Source organism: Manacus vitellinus, unplaced genomic scaffold (genome assembly GCF_001715985.3).
Source record: "Manacus vitellinus isolate BGI_N305 unplaced genomic scaffold, ASM171598v3 scaffold_11_pilon, whole genome shotgun sequence".
NCBI lineage: Eukaryota > Metazoa > Chordata > Aves > Passeriformes > Pipridae > Manacus > Manacus vitellinus.
In genome coordinates this window covers 15397306-15414930 of record NW_021938895.1, presented here as the reverse complement: position 1 = coordinate 15414930, position 17625 = coordinate 15397306, and the positions used below count along the sequence as shown (strand labels likewise).

General features: G+C 39.0%; 1 protein-coding gene across 18 annotated transcripts in view; it reads right to left on the bottom strand.

Annotated features, from left to right (window-relative positions):
- Positions 1–17625, bottom strand: part of MYT1L (myelin transcription factor 1 like) — a 299550-nt gene that overhangs the window by 159398 nt on the left and 122527 nt on the right. The window contains exon 3 of one of the 18 annotated variants that reach the window (XM_018088864.2): positions 2108–2210. The exons of the other annotated variants lie outside the window; for them this stretch is intronic. The gene's annotated coding sequence lies outside the window, so the exon portion shown is untranslated. The remainder of the gene's footprint in view (positions 1–2107; positions 2211–17625) is intronic. 18 annotated transcript variants of the gene reach the window in all.

Sequence of the window (17625 nt, the reverse complement as noted above, 5' to 3'; positions counted from 1 at the left end):
TGGCCATAGATGTTCAGTATCTCTTATAAATAAATAAACAACAATGTGCAGACAACATGCATTCAAGTGTGAACAACTGTAAAACAGATTACTATTTTTCTCACTTCACTCACCTTCCCTTCCTTAAGAAACCTTCTTATGTCTTAAGGAGACTAACATCTCTCAGGTTCAGGGACAGAGGTGAATTTTTTTAAAGCTAACACTGAAAGTTTTGGAAATTATTTTTGAACAGAGACCTTGTAAGTATGTCTTTCAGAAAAGACAAAATCAGTGAGTATAATTGCTTTTCTCTGACTAGATATTTATACCTAGCCTGCTTACCACCATAGCATTCAAGGATAGAAGATAAAACTGTTTTATTCAGTAAAATCAGATATTCTATATCAGATAGATAATATGCTTTATAAATGATTCCTGTGGGTTAGATCTCAGTGTTTCACTTGGTAATTAAGCAGTTAACAACATTAGAACAAGATCTAAAGAGGAGACACAGCACAGCAAAGGTAAAGGCTGCCTGGCTACATCTTTGAACTCTCTTAAGGACTCTGCAGTACTGGCATCACTCCAGAGTTTAATTTGGTATGTTCTGAAAGTCTAATCATCTTCTGCAGAGAACAAACCTCTGACCATCACACTGTTAAATTCTAATGCTCTTGTTCTGCCTCTCTGTGTCTGATGCTTTTTTTTTTTTTTGAGGGACATGTAGGTTGTTTAATTGTTCAAGATAATACATTATTTGGGGTCTTTGTACGTATTTCATGCAGGCCATTTCCCTTATTATTATCGCTAATAAAATCATAGCCTGCATTTTTGCTGTTTGTAATATTTATGTGAACTGTGTTGCAATATAACCTGTTGTTATGAAATACTGCTAATATGCCAATAATAAATTGAGAACTAAACTAAAATACAAATAGCCCAATGTGTTTATCAGTAGCTCTGAAAGATGACGTAAATTGTGTCCCTAAGACAAAAGTTAGCACAGTTTCACTCTGTGGACCAGTTTATTAAACATAGTCTATTATGTGCTTTCAGTTATAAATACTGAATTACACAAACTTTCACTGTTGATCAGCATTGAGAAAGAAGAAAACATGTGAAATTAAGTAAGCTACTGGATTCTACAGTTATTTTAGAAAAAGTTTTTAATTACCATTTAGTGAAGAAGAATCAAAATACTTGGAGTGTATTTTTAGTAGCCCACTAATGCAAGGTATAATAATGAAAATTTATTTAAGGTTATGTTTTCCTTGTGACCGTAAGACACTGATATTGTCTGTTTGCTTTGGAAGTATGTATTTCCTTCCATAAGGTTTTAAGCAGCAAGTTTTAAACATGCAACAGAAGGCATAACTGCCCTTACTACATTGTTTTGGTGTCAGTGCAAGACAACATTCCTTTGTTCTCACTGTCTACAGAAACAAGCATATGCATTGTTATATAACTAAGATGCTAAATTTAGAAAGAAATCTTAATTCAGGCAACAATACAGACTGCCCCTCGTCTTATCTTGAATCACATGGAAGTATGTAAGTGGACTTTCATGCTGAAACAAAGTACACCCATGTATAATTAATCCCAGGTTATTTTCTTCTTTTTCTCTATTACAAACCCCCTCAAGATTATAATACATCAAAGAACAGCTTTAAAATGCAGGTTAACTACAATATTTTATAGCATTTATCAATGTACTTTACAGAAAAGCAGATCTCAACTCTCAAGTCCTAGTGTGGAAAACATATTAGTCTTTTACCATAAAAACTTTTAAATAAAAGAAGCAACATGTGTTTCTCAAACATATAACTGATGTGCAAAACTGATCTAGTACAAGACATGCCTGGGCATCTCAGCACATGGGAAGAATGCACCTGCTGCTTTACAACTTTTTGTGTTTCCTTCTCACTCAGCTTCAAACCATTGGAAATGCTCGTGTGGAGGGAGACTAGATAGTTACCTCACCTTCTGTATTAGTGTTTTGGTGATGCTTTCTTTTTCATGGCAGAAGTTTGAATTAAGATCCAGACGTTAAAGAGTTTTTTCATGGTACAAAGTTTTTTTTAACCTTACCATACCCCAATTACAAGAACTTCTCTTGTTTCTGACTCACATTCAGCTGGGAGACCTTCCTGGCTACATCAGCATGAAGACAGCTTCCCAGATAGCAATATTCCACATGTCTATGTTTCAGGCTTCTTCAGGGCATCTGAGGACTAGGAATAAGGCAACATGAGCAGTTGTTGTATGCTCTAAAGCTCTCTTGTATCCTTTAGAAAGGCCTTTGTAGTACTTGGTGCATGTTCCCCTTTTATTTTGCACAATCAAAGCCCTGAATCACTACTGAACCCTACATATAAAGCCCTGTCTGGTCCTCTCCTTCAGCTTCCTGTGACTTTTTCTGTGTGACAACTGGATATTTGCGATGTGAAAGAAAGAGGCAGAGGCACCACTGAAGCCTAGTCAGGGACAGACTTACCACCACCAAAGCTAGGTCACTCTCTCTGAACAGCACTGGTCATCCACAATCTGCATTACAAGTTCACAATGTCCTTTAAATTAGTCACTAACTAGAATATGAAAGACCAACTTCCTGGTTCTCTGTTAAATTTAGTAGTGACACTAAAGAGATGGTATACGTACCTCTAGACCCCATCCCAGCAGAGATCGAGGTTGTCTTAATCCCTGGAAGATGGCCTGTGGCAAAGCAGTTGGAGACTGACAAACCCATCACCACATTCATCACAGAGCACTGTGGAGCCAATGTACTACACGGCTGAAACCCGGTGGTGGTGACAGGACAAGGCCTGCCAGCGCTCCCCACAAGACTGGCTCAGTTCCAGTCTCCCACAGCATACTCCTGGAAAAGCTTGCAGCTCACGGCTTGGATAAGTGCACTCTTCCCTGGGTTAAGAATGGATGGATGGCCAGTCTCAGAGAGTGGTGGTGAACGTTGCTGCATCCAGTCGGTGTCTGGTCACAAGTGGTGTCCCCCAGGGATCAGTGTTGGGACCAGTCCTGTTTATTATCTTTACTGATAATCTGCATGTAGGGATTGAGTGTACCATTAGCAAATTCACGGACGACACCCAGTTGAGTGGGAGTGTTGATCTGCTGAAGGGTAGTAAGGTCCTGCAGAGGGATCTGGACAGGCTGGATCGATGGGTCAAGGCCAATTGTATAAGGTTCAATAAGGCCAAGTGCCAGGTCCTGCACTTGGATCAAAACAACCCCATGCAGCACTACAGGCTTGGGGAAGAGCAGCTGGAAAGTTGCCCAGTGGAAAAGGGCCTGGGTGTGCTGGTCAAGAGCAGCTGAACACGAGCCAACTGACTATAAATCAGAAATAATGTGGCCAGCAGGACCAGGGAAGTGATTGTTCCCCTGTGTTGGGCACTGGTTAGGCTGTACCTCAAATCTTGTGTTCAGTTCTGGGCCCCTCAATTCAGGAAGGACATTGAGGTGCTGGAGCGGGTCCAGAGAAGAGCAGTGAAGCTGGTGAAGGGTCTGAAGTCTTATGAGGAGCATCAGAGGGATGCTTGGGGAGGAGGAGGTTCTCTAGCTTGGGGAGGAGGAGGGTCATGGAGACGTTATTGCTCTCTACAACTACCTGAAAGGAGGTTGCAGCCAGGTGGGAACCAGCCTCTTCTCCAAGGCAGCTCGTGATAGGACATGAGGACAAAATCCCAAGCTGCGCCAGGGAAGGTTCAGGTTGGACATTAGGAAGACATTCTTCACAGAAAGGGTGACTGGACATTGGAATGGGCTGCCCAGGGAGGTGGTGGAGCCACTGTCCCTGGAAGTGTTTAAGGAAAGACTGGACATGACACTTAATGCCATGGTCTAGTTGACATGGTGGTGTTTGATCATAGGTTGGACTCAGTGGTCTCAGAGGTTTTCCCCAGCCTGGTTGATTCTGTGATTCTGTGTGATTCTGAACACCAGAACCCACACAATTCACAGTGGCCTACTTTGCAATTCATGCTCCATGTGAGCATTTACCCTCTGCCTCACTGTAGTCTTTGGAAGGCCCTAACCTATTTACTGACAAATTTTAGTACAACTTAAATGGGCATAGTCCCAGAAACAAAAGTGATGAAAATCCAAACTGTAGGTATATCAGGCAGGTCATTCCTCTACATCCCACCTGGTATCATGACTGTTAACTTACCTACTTAAAAGCTGAAAATGTCTCTCACCATTCCTTCTAAATCTCTCCTCCTATTCTCCCAACAATTATATCCCACTTTTTTCTACTAACTGTCCTTCAAGCTTAAACTCCTCCAGGTTTTACCATAAAAGGCAGGACAAGATCATCCAACCCATGCTGAATTTTCCCCCTCATAAACTAATAAGAAGCAACACTAAACGCTTAAATCTGTTCTCTCCTGTACTCTCTCCTATCTGTCTACAATGGTTAGGACACATTTTACAGTGGAAATGGACTGATTCCCAGCCCATGCAACTGTTAAAAAAGTAAGTTTTATAAAATACAATTTAACTGTACCCTGGACTCCTCTGCATGAAGGCTTATGCCATCTCCACCATCTATATTCACACACATCTTTCCCTATCCATCTGTTCCTGTTTGGCCTTCCTCCAGTATTCATGCTAAAAGTATGGCTCTGAACCTGCGAAAGCAGTGAGTAGGCACCACTGCTGTGCTCACCACCTAGCATGGAGCAAGAGACAGTTGCCCCCAGCACCCGCCAACTTTGAGTGCCTCACTGGAGGATGTCCCCCAGCCACATTCCAGCATTTCTCCTCCCTCCACATGCTCCCTGGTTCTGATGCCAGATGCTTCTCCTCTATCCTGCAAACATAGTCTTGGTCCAATCACTCTTTCAGTGTCATCTGAGGATGCTGTTTTACATATCAGAAGCTAAGAGCTTGACCCAGAATGAGGGTATACTGTGATGGCATTTGTCTTCTGGGCTGAGAGAAGAAATGAAGAAATTTAAAGTTAAAATGTCATGATGTCCAGAAAATAGCCCTACTGGGTTTTTTGTAAAATGTTTTTAAGAAAACAAACATTACTTACTGCCAGATACAGACATACTGTTAACAAGGAGTAATATTTTAAAATACATAATTTATCCAATTTCTTATACAAAGGCTGTAGAGTAATTTCAACAATGTGAAGTTGGGGAAAGGCTTGTTTGTGAGAGTATATCCCATCTTTGTCCCATTTTTGTCTTGTGCAATCAACACCTAAAAACTTTATTCCTTATATTTCTTTTCTTAGTATAGCCTTCTCCCCAGTTCCTGAAACTGAAAAGACACAGAAAGATCAACAATGTTCTGCTACTTCTCATTGTCTAAGTTGTGCTTTTTCTCACTGTCTAGCATTTTAAGGTCTTTCCCAAAGTGCTGGAGTAGGCTCTTGGAGCAAATACCAAGAAGTCTGTGTCTTTACCCACATCATAGAGGGCAGCTGGAGAAAAAATTAAGCTGAAAATCTAGCTGTGATCTAGTGGATATCTAGTAAGTGATGGTGGTCTCAGGTTGTGAGGAACAGGTCGTCTCGTGTCTGGGCAGACCAGACTGGAAGTGGGTGATGGAAACCTAGGACAGGCAGCAGTGTCCTACTGCTGGTCCAGGACTGCAGTCTACCTGACACCAGAGGGAGGTGCCTTACTGCTCCTGGGTGGTGTCCCTAGGAAAACTGGTGATTCAATACTTTTACTAGAAGTACTATTATCTGCACATAGCAAGAGAACTTTCTGCCTTCCAGTCTTCCAGTGAAGTGTATGGTTCTCCAGTAAAAGTCTCTCCCAGCATGGCATTTTGCCACCTACAGGCTAAATGTCAGCCTCATGGGGCCTTCCTGGAATGTCAAATGCTTCCCTGTCCCAAGCAAAAGTTTCCCTTCCTGACATTGTGTGTTTCTGTTAATTTCCTGATTCCAAATTAGTTGACTGTCAACTGCCAGCCCTACTGGGCCAAGCAAACAAGTCTCTTCATAAGGAACTTTTTTGCATGAGTTTAACAGTTCTCCAACCATAGAAGGACCGTATGTCCTCCAGGCACCACATGCTCCAGGTTACCAGCTGCTGCAGTAGCAAACCTGACACAGCAATACCGCAATACTGTAAAGGACAGGCAGGAATTTTCTGCCTAGACAATGGGATTTTTGAAGAAGGATATCGTGCATGAAAACATCAAGTGCCATAGGATAACATGGAAGTGCATGTCATGCCAAGTGGTCTTGTACTGGTAACCTCAAGGGATTTTTTAATTTAATTTTTTAATTAAGAAAGGTACAGAAGAGTTGGTGCTCAATATTTTGTGGAAAATTAATAACAAAGTCAGAAAATGCAAGAGGAAAACACAAATAGCCAGATAGTGAGGAATTCTTGAAAAATGCTCTGTCAGGAAGGGGTATGTGCAAATCTATTCTGTCCTTAGTCTTCCGTAAACACAGATATGGGCAAGGATTGCAAAATCTTTGGCTGAGACTGACTATAAACCAGAAAACATTTTACCATTGTTTAATTATGCAATCCAAACCAAAATAATTTGAGGTAAGAAATCAAATCTATATCTAAATACCCCGAGAATTTGGATTAGCTCATCACTGAATCTGATTTACACATGACAAAGTCTTCATAAAGTACATAATCCTAAACTTGAGATTTTGTAAGTGAAACAGGAATCTTGGGAAGGGAAAGTAAGAGACTTTATAGAAATGAGGTTAGTGAGAGACCAGGCAAGACCTGATCACCTGGGAAATGCAAATTCCTGCACCAAGGCATTAGAAAAGTCAAGCAGCTGACTGGCTGATAAGCTGCTTTGCAGAGAAAGACCCAAGGCTCCTGGTGGACAAGTTGACCCAAAGTCAGCAATGCATACTTGGGACAAAAAAGGCCAACAACATTGCCAGGAGCTTATTGGAAGTGATCCTTCTCCTCTACCCAGCACTGGTGAGGCCACTCCAGGAGTGCTGTATCCAGTTCTGGGCTCCTCAGTACAAGAAACGTATGGACATAAAGTCTTGCAAAAGTCCACAGAAATGATGAAGGGATCTGAAGCATCTTTCATACAAGGAGAGGCTGAGAGCTGGGATTGCTTATCCTGGGAAACAGATAGTTTAGGAGCATCTTATCAGTGTATATAAATGCCTGACTGGGACATGCATTAAAGAGGGAGCCAGACTCTTTTCAGTGATATCCAGTAACAGGAAAAGAGACAACAGGAACAAGCAATAGGCAGAATACAGAAAATTCCATTTCAACATTAGAATTGTTGGGGCTTTTTTTACTATGACCAAACACTGGAAGAGATTGGTCAGAGAGTTGTGGAATCTCCATCTATGGAGACATTCAAAGTCCAGCTGAATACAACCTTGAGAAACCTGGGCCATAGGTTTCTCAACCCTGAGAAACCTGTTCTAGCTTACCCTGCTTTGATGAGGTAGATGGGACTATACCTCCAGAAGTCCCTTTTAGCCGTAACTATCCTGTGACTCTGTAATTCTATATATGAAAATAGAAAGTCTTTAGAAATGCCCATTTTGGAGACAGTAGATATGTTCTGAATATGAGTTTAGGCTTAAAAATTGTCAGGATGGTTTGAAGGTGGAGGTTAACTATCCTTATTATATTTATGTATTAGAATGTACAACAGTATATATTAGAAATATATTCCAATATAACTCAATATATTTTTAAACAAAAGACTGGGTTATCTGAGAATATAACTGGGTTGGTAGCTAAGAGATTTGAGCAAAAATCCAGATTAGAATTGCAAAAATTCAAGTCTAAGTTGATGACGTATCAGTTAATCAAAACAGTATTATGTAACAGTGATAATGAGCATTTAGATACGCAAAATTTAGAAGACAACACGCAAGATTTAGAAGACAACGAGAAATCTGTAGCCAGTGCTATATAGACTATTCTTGCCTGGAAAGAAAAGTTCTGAAGAAAAATGCCAGTCTTCATCATGCAACTGTGCAGTTTTCTAACGCTCTCTGGCATTTCCCCTGAGTTGTCTTTCGTACATTACTGTTTCCTGTTAACACTTGCAAAGCTGTATAACTTGCAAAGCTCTGATTGCTCCTCAAGTCTTTCATTTGTGGTGATGCTCCAGCAAAACCTTGACAAAGATTAGGAAGCAGCCCTTATGAGTGAACTGTGTGATCACTGCCTGTAACACGGACCTCAAATATCTTCCAGCTTGCTTGCACTTCACCATCCATGTTCTTTTTACCTGCCATACAGTACCTATAGTCCTAGTTCTTTACAGCAAGGACTGCATTTCTATCTGTACCTGTCTACCCTAGCTGATGGTAGGCACTGATACTTTTTGTACACAAGACAAGACCAAAATGCCACTGACAGGAAAATTAATGACAATATTTATTAAAGACTCAGATGCAATTAATTCATTAATTTATTACATTAGTTAAGTATTACTTAAAGGTTGTCTCCTCTAAGACTGCTCATCTCAGAAATTGTTTAAGAGAAGTGAATGACAACTCTTACTGTATAAGAGCTCTGCTGAAACCCGTTCAAATGACTCATGAGAACCTTCTGAAAATAAAGGCTACACTTTTTAATTTCATACTGACAATTTACACATTAATCCTAAATTCTTCATCCATTATGCAAACTATATGAGCACCTGCCCTGTCCCTGACATCCAAGCACTGCTTGGTACACTACTTCAGACTGTACTAGCAAAATTGAGCTGGTCGATATTAAAGAAGTTTTGGAATAAGCCTGAAATCCATTGGTGTGTCTTGTCTCTTCATCTGAAATCTAAAAATTATTCATGTTCAAAAGGGTATTGGACACTCTTGCAGAGGCAGACAATTTAACAAAACTAGCCACTGTTCACAGCTAGGATACATTCAAACTATCTCTTCCTTTTGTTATCCTTAGTAACTAACAAACATTCACAATAGGGATTCTGGGCCTCACGCAACTCTTGGGTCACCTAACACAACATTTTTGGTTTCACTGGTTGCATTAAAGATTGTGGCAAACAATAAGCTCACCTGATGCAAACCAGTGGAAACTGTTTAAACTGCGATCTTTCGTGTTTCTGAGGCAATTCAGAGGGGTTGAGCTGCCATTATAGTGAACTGTGCATTATGTATACTTTGGTTTCTTTGTTTAATAAAAGGCAAGCCTTCTGCTGCTTCAGAAAAGTCAATGAATGTTTCGTGTAAAAACTACAGGAGGATATAGTCCTGAAGCACTTTGCAGCTGTTAAGTATATGTTTTTTCTTTTTCCTCCCAAGATTGTGCTTACAAACAGTAGTCAAATACTACTATTGCTATAATTGAGACATCTGTTAAAAGAGTAAAAACAAAAAGCACCACAGTAAACCAGATTTTTTTAAAACAATTCTAGTCAATGGTAGAAGGACAAACGAGGTTTTACAAATAGATAAGGATCAGGAGATTTTGAGGGAGTCTCTTGGTGTGATGGATGGAGGCGAGTTGCTGACAGATGAGGCACAGAGTGCTGCAAAGCTAAAAGATTTCTTTGTCTCAAGTATGTTCACTAGGGAGAAAGAGGGAAACATGCCAGAATCAGAGAGAACTTTCCTGGAGGCAGAAAATGAAAAATTAATGAAATGAAGAGTGACACCAGAATAAGTAAAAAGAAATCAGTCAGTGGAAAGAAATGCACAATTCTAGTACTGGATGGCCTGTATCCCAGCATTCAGAAAAATATTGTATATGTACATTTTAATTAAGTTGGGAAATAAATTTATTACCATAAGTAGAAAAGGCAGATGAATTATCACACTTACCGACTTCATTAGGGGTTAAGGTATGGATAAAAGGAGATTTACAGGTAAAAGACTTTAGGATGGTGTGGATTAGGGTACAAAGAGCAGGCAGCTCTGAAATGAGCCAGACTCTGAGCACTGCCGGCAGTGCTGTCAGTATTTTCACACTGCATGTCTAAATGAATCTATAACTTCTTAGATTAAGTTTGTGTACATAGACATGTGAATAAGGATCTAACACTTAGACCTAAAAGAGGTTTTAGACAACTAAATTATCACACTTAAAAATTATTATCTGTGTCCTTAAAATCTTTACATAGAAAGGTACTGTATGCATCTATATGTATGCATTGTTTTGTAATATTCTGAAGTGTAACCGCAATTAAGCTGATGTACTAGCAAGTTACTGAACCAAGATTCACTCAGCACAAACTGAAGACAAGATATATATAAAGATATGGACATTTACACCAGACTCAGAATCTGACAAAGAAATATAGAAAACCCCATATTTAACTGTGTAACTAAATCAGTAAAGATAGGGGGCCTGGACAGAAAATTTACAGTTGCTGGACATAATACTTACTATAGTGATCTATAAACAAGATACAAAAAAACATGCAGTTATCTAAAGAGAAGAGATCATTAATGACATAAGGACGAGGAAGAAAAAAATTGAGATCAGGGATCAGAGCATTTTGCACTGCATTATAACCAATATTTTAAAATAAAAACAAATTTCTAGAACTATGAAATTCTATGTGAAAAAGTTTTACATAAAAAATTAAAACAGACACAGCCAAACAGAGTTCAGCACCCCAAAGGTCACACTCGGGCTTTGTTAAACCTCATAGCTCAATGTGGGGATTATACTGTATCAACTAAACACCACAGTGAGACGTGGAACCTCCTCATGCGAACCTTGATACAAACCTGTAAGCACCCACTGATCAAATCTACTTTTTACTGGATTCAATTAAGCAATTTGTGTAAATTTGTATTCACACACGTGGCATAAACATAAATCATTACCAGTTCAGAGTAGCACCTCACTTCTCAAATGGTAGAGTTGATTTCACAGCATTGTGTAACTCAATAGTAGCTACTCAAGTGAAGTGAAGATGCAACGAGTTGAGATATTATGCCAGAAGAATAGGGATAAAGGGAGATAAAATACTCTCAGATAGGAAAAGGATTATGAAAATGAATCACGTGCAATTCATTGGTGTTAATTCAACATCGGTGATGTGCTTTTTTTTAAAGCCACATTGATGCAATAAAGTAATATTGATCTCAATTTCTGTAGACTGAAACTGATAACAGTTAAATAGAAATTATGGAAGATAGAATGAAAATAATCAATAACATTCTGCATATTGCTACACTGTGCAAATGTTCTGCTGACTGCAATTAGAATGAATACTAATTCATGAATATTAGCTAAGTCTAATTTTTTCCCTGTTGAAAAAGTCATTCTCAAAAGTGAAACAAACTTCTTCACTGCAACACCTCATGTTGCATCCCCACCACCAGTTGTTCATTATCGTGACCAATAACCATTTTACACTTACTTCATCATCACCCAAAAAGTGCATAATGTCTTTGTCTTTTTGTGATATAGAGGGATGTTACTTCTCTTCTCATGTATACGTTAGCATGTATTGACTTCAGTGACTATGGCCAGAAAAAGAGGCCCTACAATTGCAAAGGTTTGTGACAGTCTTTATGAGGCACCGGTGTCACAGTGTGTGTCTGGCCCTGGAGAGGGTTCACTCTCTCCTACCAACGAGCAGTCACACTGCTTGTAGAGTTCCTTTGTGCCAGAACTGCTCAGTGTAACAGCAGAGTCAAAGTGTAAGATGAGAATGTGTGGCACTCAGCCCTGCCTTTAAATTCACCAGGCAATCCCTCATACTTGACGGAGACAGCCAAGAGAGAAGCTCGTAGTAACCGCTAAAACATGCCAGCTGTTTATTTGGCTTTCTTCCCTCACAGATTACTAAACAGCACAGACTGAAACAAAGGATTAGGAATGCTCATGATTTCATTTTGCTAGAAATACCACAACTACAAGGAGATATCCTGTATTAAAAATTATTTTAGGTATCACAATTTAATTTTTTTCTATCTATTTCAACTGAACAATGTCAAATCAGTTAAATAAAATTAATGCAAGCAAATGAAAATCTCTGGGATTTTTCAGCAGAAGGAGAAAGCTTTTACAGTCTGATTCTAAACAGTCACTCTATGGTACACTACCTGAATAGGTATTCAATATTTGAATTCCTGATACTGGTTTTCATGTTATTTGACAGGGCACTAAATAATCTCATTGAGGCTTCCTTTCCCACAAAAGGTTGGACCAAAAGGTTGGATGATCTTTTAAAGGTGCCTTCTTGCCTAGGCAGTTCTGTAGTGATTGAAACATTAATTTTTCCATTGCTTTCTAACTGGGTTAGCTTAGCACTTTTTTTGCTTCTTAAAAAATTTAAAAGCAGTAAACTGAAATTATATGATAGCGATCAGTGCAGACTGAATTTCTTCATCAAGTAGTGGGGAGGATATAATCTTGGCATTGGAGTGATCATGCAACTCGCTGCTGCTTTAGGCAGGCAGTTAAGGTAATTGCCCATCACAGAGATGCTTACACTGATTGCACACTAGAAAGAGGAGGCAACTGGTTTCCCATTCTCTCATTTACTGATATTAACTTTATGTTGCTACCACCAGAGCTGTGTGTAATGTACGACTCTTTACAACTTTGTTTACATGGCATTAAATATAATTTGGTTACTATAGAAATCTTATCCAAGTTTTAAATGTTCATGGAGAACCAAAACAATCCAAAAAACTAAACTCCATTTCCTCATAAACGAATAGTGTTAGAAGTCAATTTAAGGAAAAGAACCAGCAGTTTACAACCTATTTAAAAGGCATGCTTCAATCCCCAAGTAGTTCTTGGTGCACTAAATAAGAAAAATGTATAGATCTTAATAGAAGCAATTATAAGCAGAAGCTTCTGCTTTCTAATCAAACTAGAGATGCCACTAGAAAAAGCTTTTCTGTGTCATGTTGTAATTAAAGCTACTCCTTAAGTATTTATGTATGTGCATAAGAGACAGTGGTCTGGACACCTGCATCTGTGTAAGTAGAATACTGAAATAAAGATGGCTGTGATTTTTAGTCTTTTAATAAGTGTAAATATACATACAAATGCTAAAGTAGAAAGTAATCAATCCACTAGTCTCTGTTCACATCATAGACAAAGACCATATAAAAACATGTTTTCTCATATAACCTTGAGTCATATAACCTCAAGTCATATAATTATGACTCTAAATTATATTGCCACTGCTTTCAATTCTCAGTCTTTTTCCTGGTATTGACAAAAGCACTGTTCATTATAACCACTGACATTCCATTAAAATGGTTCCTCTAAGTAAAAATAGTAGCAGTAGCTTTAAAAATGTTTAAGAGAATGTTTTATAAACTACTGCTGACACATAAAGCCAACCATTCAACAACCTACTACACCAAACATTACACCTGTTTCTGGAGACTGCTAGAATTCACTGACCAAATGAAGATATCTATAATACAGTACACTAAGCCCATAGCCCTAAATGCCGCTGATGTATATTTGATGATTCTATGGTTCTAAAAAATCTTCAATCTGAGTACATTCTATTAACCCAAAGAATACAGAAAACAAAGCATTTACAATGCAGTAGATCATACTGACTTGGCATGTCATTATATTGAGCTCTTACATCACAAATGCATGGTTTAACTTCTATCCAAGCATATCTGAACACATTACAGACATGATACAATTTTCTTGGAGACAAATACTTAGGTGTACAGCTAGACCATCTTACCAATAGTGTACAAATGAGAACCATAAAGCAAGATGTTTGCTGCTAAGATGTGGCCTGTTAATGTAACAGCAGAGGCTAATTTCTAAGTAGAGCAAGGATTTGGTTCTGTTCCTATGCCTTCAAACCTGAAGCATTTTTGCTTGTAACAAGATTCCTTTGGTTCAAATGATTGCTTACCATGGCTGAAATTACTGTTGGTACAGAGCCAACACACAAGTCTACCATTCTCATTTTGTTTTTACTCCTTTGTGCCTACAACTCGGCAAAATGCTGTTCAGACACAAATTCAGGAGCTCCTTAGTCACCTTCTTGCATCAACATAAAACCTGTTTTTTCACAAATAGCAATAAAATGGTTTTCCAGCTTTTATCCTGGACACATGGGTTTTCAGGTATTGAGTGACAGCACTAGAGAATGAAGCTTGCTCAAGAAGATTTCCATAGGCAATGAAAGGCACTTTTTCCAAGATTATGTCAGCAGCGTGCTAAGTTCTTGAAGAATGTCCTACTGATTTAAGAAAGTAATTTGGCTTCAACCTACCTTAATCATTGTTAAAGGCAAAACAATATATGGGAAGTCAAATACAGAAATTATGTGACATGCATATGTGGTCTCTTAGTGCCTTATCCACCATTTTATGGAAGCTTCCTAAGCCAAAAAAAGCCCCAAGTCAGTTTTAACCCTGACCTGATCTGGTTTTCTAAAAAAAGACCATTAAAAAAAATTTAAAAACTGAGGAACGAAGTCTCAGAATTTAATTTATAAAAACCATCATAAAACATCATAAAACTTTCTATGTTTTAGAGAGGAGCAGCAGAACACCTCAGAACACCTGTAAGCTCCATTTCTACTCAAAATACCACAAAATACCTCAAATACCTCAGAACACCTGTAAGCTCCATTTCTACTCAAAATACCACAAGATGGTTCTGGTGGGTTTGGAAGTGTCCCCTGATCACCACTTAGACTCGTGGTTGAGGCTGTTAGGCTTAACTGGAACAGAGGGCTGGCACACAGAGGGCAGGCAGTGCCAAACAGGCAGCCATTCTCTGCAGCCCTTGCCTGGCCTGTGATTAATATCCTCTTTCTTCAGTAACTGTGATATGCAGTAGATTAATATATTAGTTTAATGCAAAATAGGTTGATATAAAATGAGGGCAGAGAGGACATGACTGTCTCAACACATTTGGTGCGCTCAGGGACACAGAAAGGCTGAGAGTTCAGCTATCTTGGAGCAACAAGAGTGAAATTCATAGAAAATTATACAGATATTTAAATGATATTGAGGTTTTCCCTACCCAGATCCATCAGGCTCCTCCTCCATGTCACTCAAACTTCTGACAAGGCTCTTGGACTAGATTCAGCTTGCCTCCTTGGACCTTACAGGGAAATGCCTCTCACAGTAGATTGTCATGATCTCCACAGCATGGCACATTTTTCTAATGAACATTAATCAGCTTTGAAATAGCTAACACTACTGAAATGTAAATTATGTCTATTTGAACTGAACTGAACACAATAGAATCCACTCACTGGACTACTGTTGGAAGCTCCCAAAAATTCAGTCAGCAATGCTTCAGTCACACTTGGTTAATACTTGAGAGTTACCTTTGTAAGCACTTTTGGAAGAGAAAATTTAGTTTCTGTTACCCATGGTTGGATTTTAGAGATGAAAATACGCAGTGTCTCTCTTAGCAGCTCAATCTTCATTTAACAACCTCACACTCCAGAAAAAGTCAACCATATTCAACAATAAATACAGAAAATCACTTTACTGCTCAACAGTGGTCACCAAGCTAAAGTAACAGGTGCACTAGAAATACATACAATATAAAGTAAGACATAGAAGACCTTATTCTTTTCTACTGTTTTCACATCTGTTCAAAATTGCCATGCCTGTTAAGTGACAGGGCATGCATGGTGGGGGGGAAGCTGCAGTCACCACTCACTGTCCCCCAGCAGAGACAGAGCTGTGCGGTGGTGAGGACAGCAGGCAGACCTGGGACCCCCAAGTACCAACCTCAGGCCATACGTAAACTTTCAGCATGACACAGGACTCCTCATTTCATCTATCTTTATAGCAAGGGAATAATACTTTATCCTGGTTTTCCTCCTATCTTACTCTTCAGATAGCAATATATTTGTGCAGTAGCATTTTTCACCCCTGTGCCCACAAGGCACAACAGGACACCAATCTCAGTTAGGGCATACATATTCTTGATATTTTGAAGAGTAGTAATTATATGTTTTTTCATCAAGCTATACTTTTTCATCTTTTCTTTAATAAAAATATGCAATATTCAGCTGAGAAAGCAGTATCTTATTCATGTCTCTCTGACATGGGACCACACCTTGGTCTCAGACATTGTTTAAAACTATTCAAACCTATTCAAAACTATAACAGGCTGGCTACAGCCCCAGAACAAGTGCTATATAAATTCAGCCTTCTTTTTCCTGTCCTGGCAGGTTCAGGAACATGCTGGATGGCCTGACTAGACTTCTTTCAGCTCATACTCAGAACAGTCTCTAATTTCAAAAATCTGGGAAATTTCTTGTTCCTTTGTAACAAAGGAGCACTTCAGAGTTAGTAACAGAGCTTTCAGAGGATATAGGTAAATATTGAAAGTCAAGGTTTATTTTTTTTTTGTAATGAACTGAAATTAAAATTCTGAAATCTTTCAACTTGTTCTGAAGAATACAAGTAATGATGCTCCTAGAGGATTCAAACGAAAACATGCAACAAATTTATAAGTGGTTATACCTATTTCTATTTTACTATCTATTCTTATTTTACTCCTTCAAAAAACATACAACTATTGCACAAAAATTTTTGTCATGTGAAAAGGTATAAAGGAAGACAAAATTCAAATATCCACAGTTATAAAGTTATACTGCTCAGAAAAGTCTCTTCCCAACCATGAAAAATTAACAGTCTGGCAGCATGGATTAATTATGGAGTAATCTACATGGCTACAGTGACCCTTAACTCCCAATATTTTGAGTATACACAGTATTTGCAGTTACATATGTAAACATTAGCTATCTCCTTAGAGAGTAGGTGTTCTTCTTAAGAAGAGTACATATGGAAACATGCTTTAGAAATACAGAGAAAGATGCTTTAGAAATTTCTGTAGTAATATCTTGATGTTTAAATATATAATGCTGTACAGACTACACTAGGCATCTGTTGTGGGTTAACCCTGGTAGGCAGATAAGCACCACGCAGCCCTTGCTCACTTCTCCCAGAGGGATGGTGGAGAGAATTGGAAGGGCAAAAGTTAGAGAACTTGTAGGTTGAGATAAAAAGAGTGTAATAAATAAATTAAAAATAAATAAATAAATAAACAAACAACAACAACAACAAAAAGAAAAACAGGTGATGCAAAGAAACCAAACCGCTCACCACCAGATCAATGAGCAGCCAGCCCCCAAAGCAACAGCAGCCCTGGCAAACTTCCCTCTCAAATTTCATTGCTGAGCATGACACCATATGGTCTGGGATATCCTTTTAATCAGCTGTACTCACTGTGTCCCCTCCCAACTCCTTGTGCACTTCCAGCTTACTTGCTGGTGAGGCAGCATGAGAAACAGAGAAGGCTGTCATGCTGTGCAAGCACTGCTCAGCTACAGATAAAACACCAGTGTGTTAACAGCACTGTTTTGGTCACAAACCCAAAATATAGCTCCATACAAGCTGTTACAAAGAAAACTGACCCCATTGCAGCCAAAAGCAGTACAGTATACAGTTTGCTACTCCCTTGTACATTGAACTTGGCACACCCTCTGCTAGTATTGCCTACATCTGGTAAACAAAAGGTGCGCAGCACCATCCAAACATATCAACTGTGGTGGGGAAGCTTTATCACTGCACTGGGATGGCCACTCAGCAAGACTCACTCACTGGAGTGTTGTGCCAATCATATCGTTTCTACTTCTAGTACTTGCTCATGCTCAAACAAGTCTTATGCTTTGCCACATGGTCCTGGCAGCTCCAGGCCAGTTTGGGTC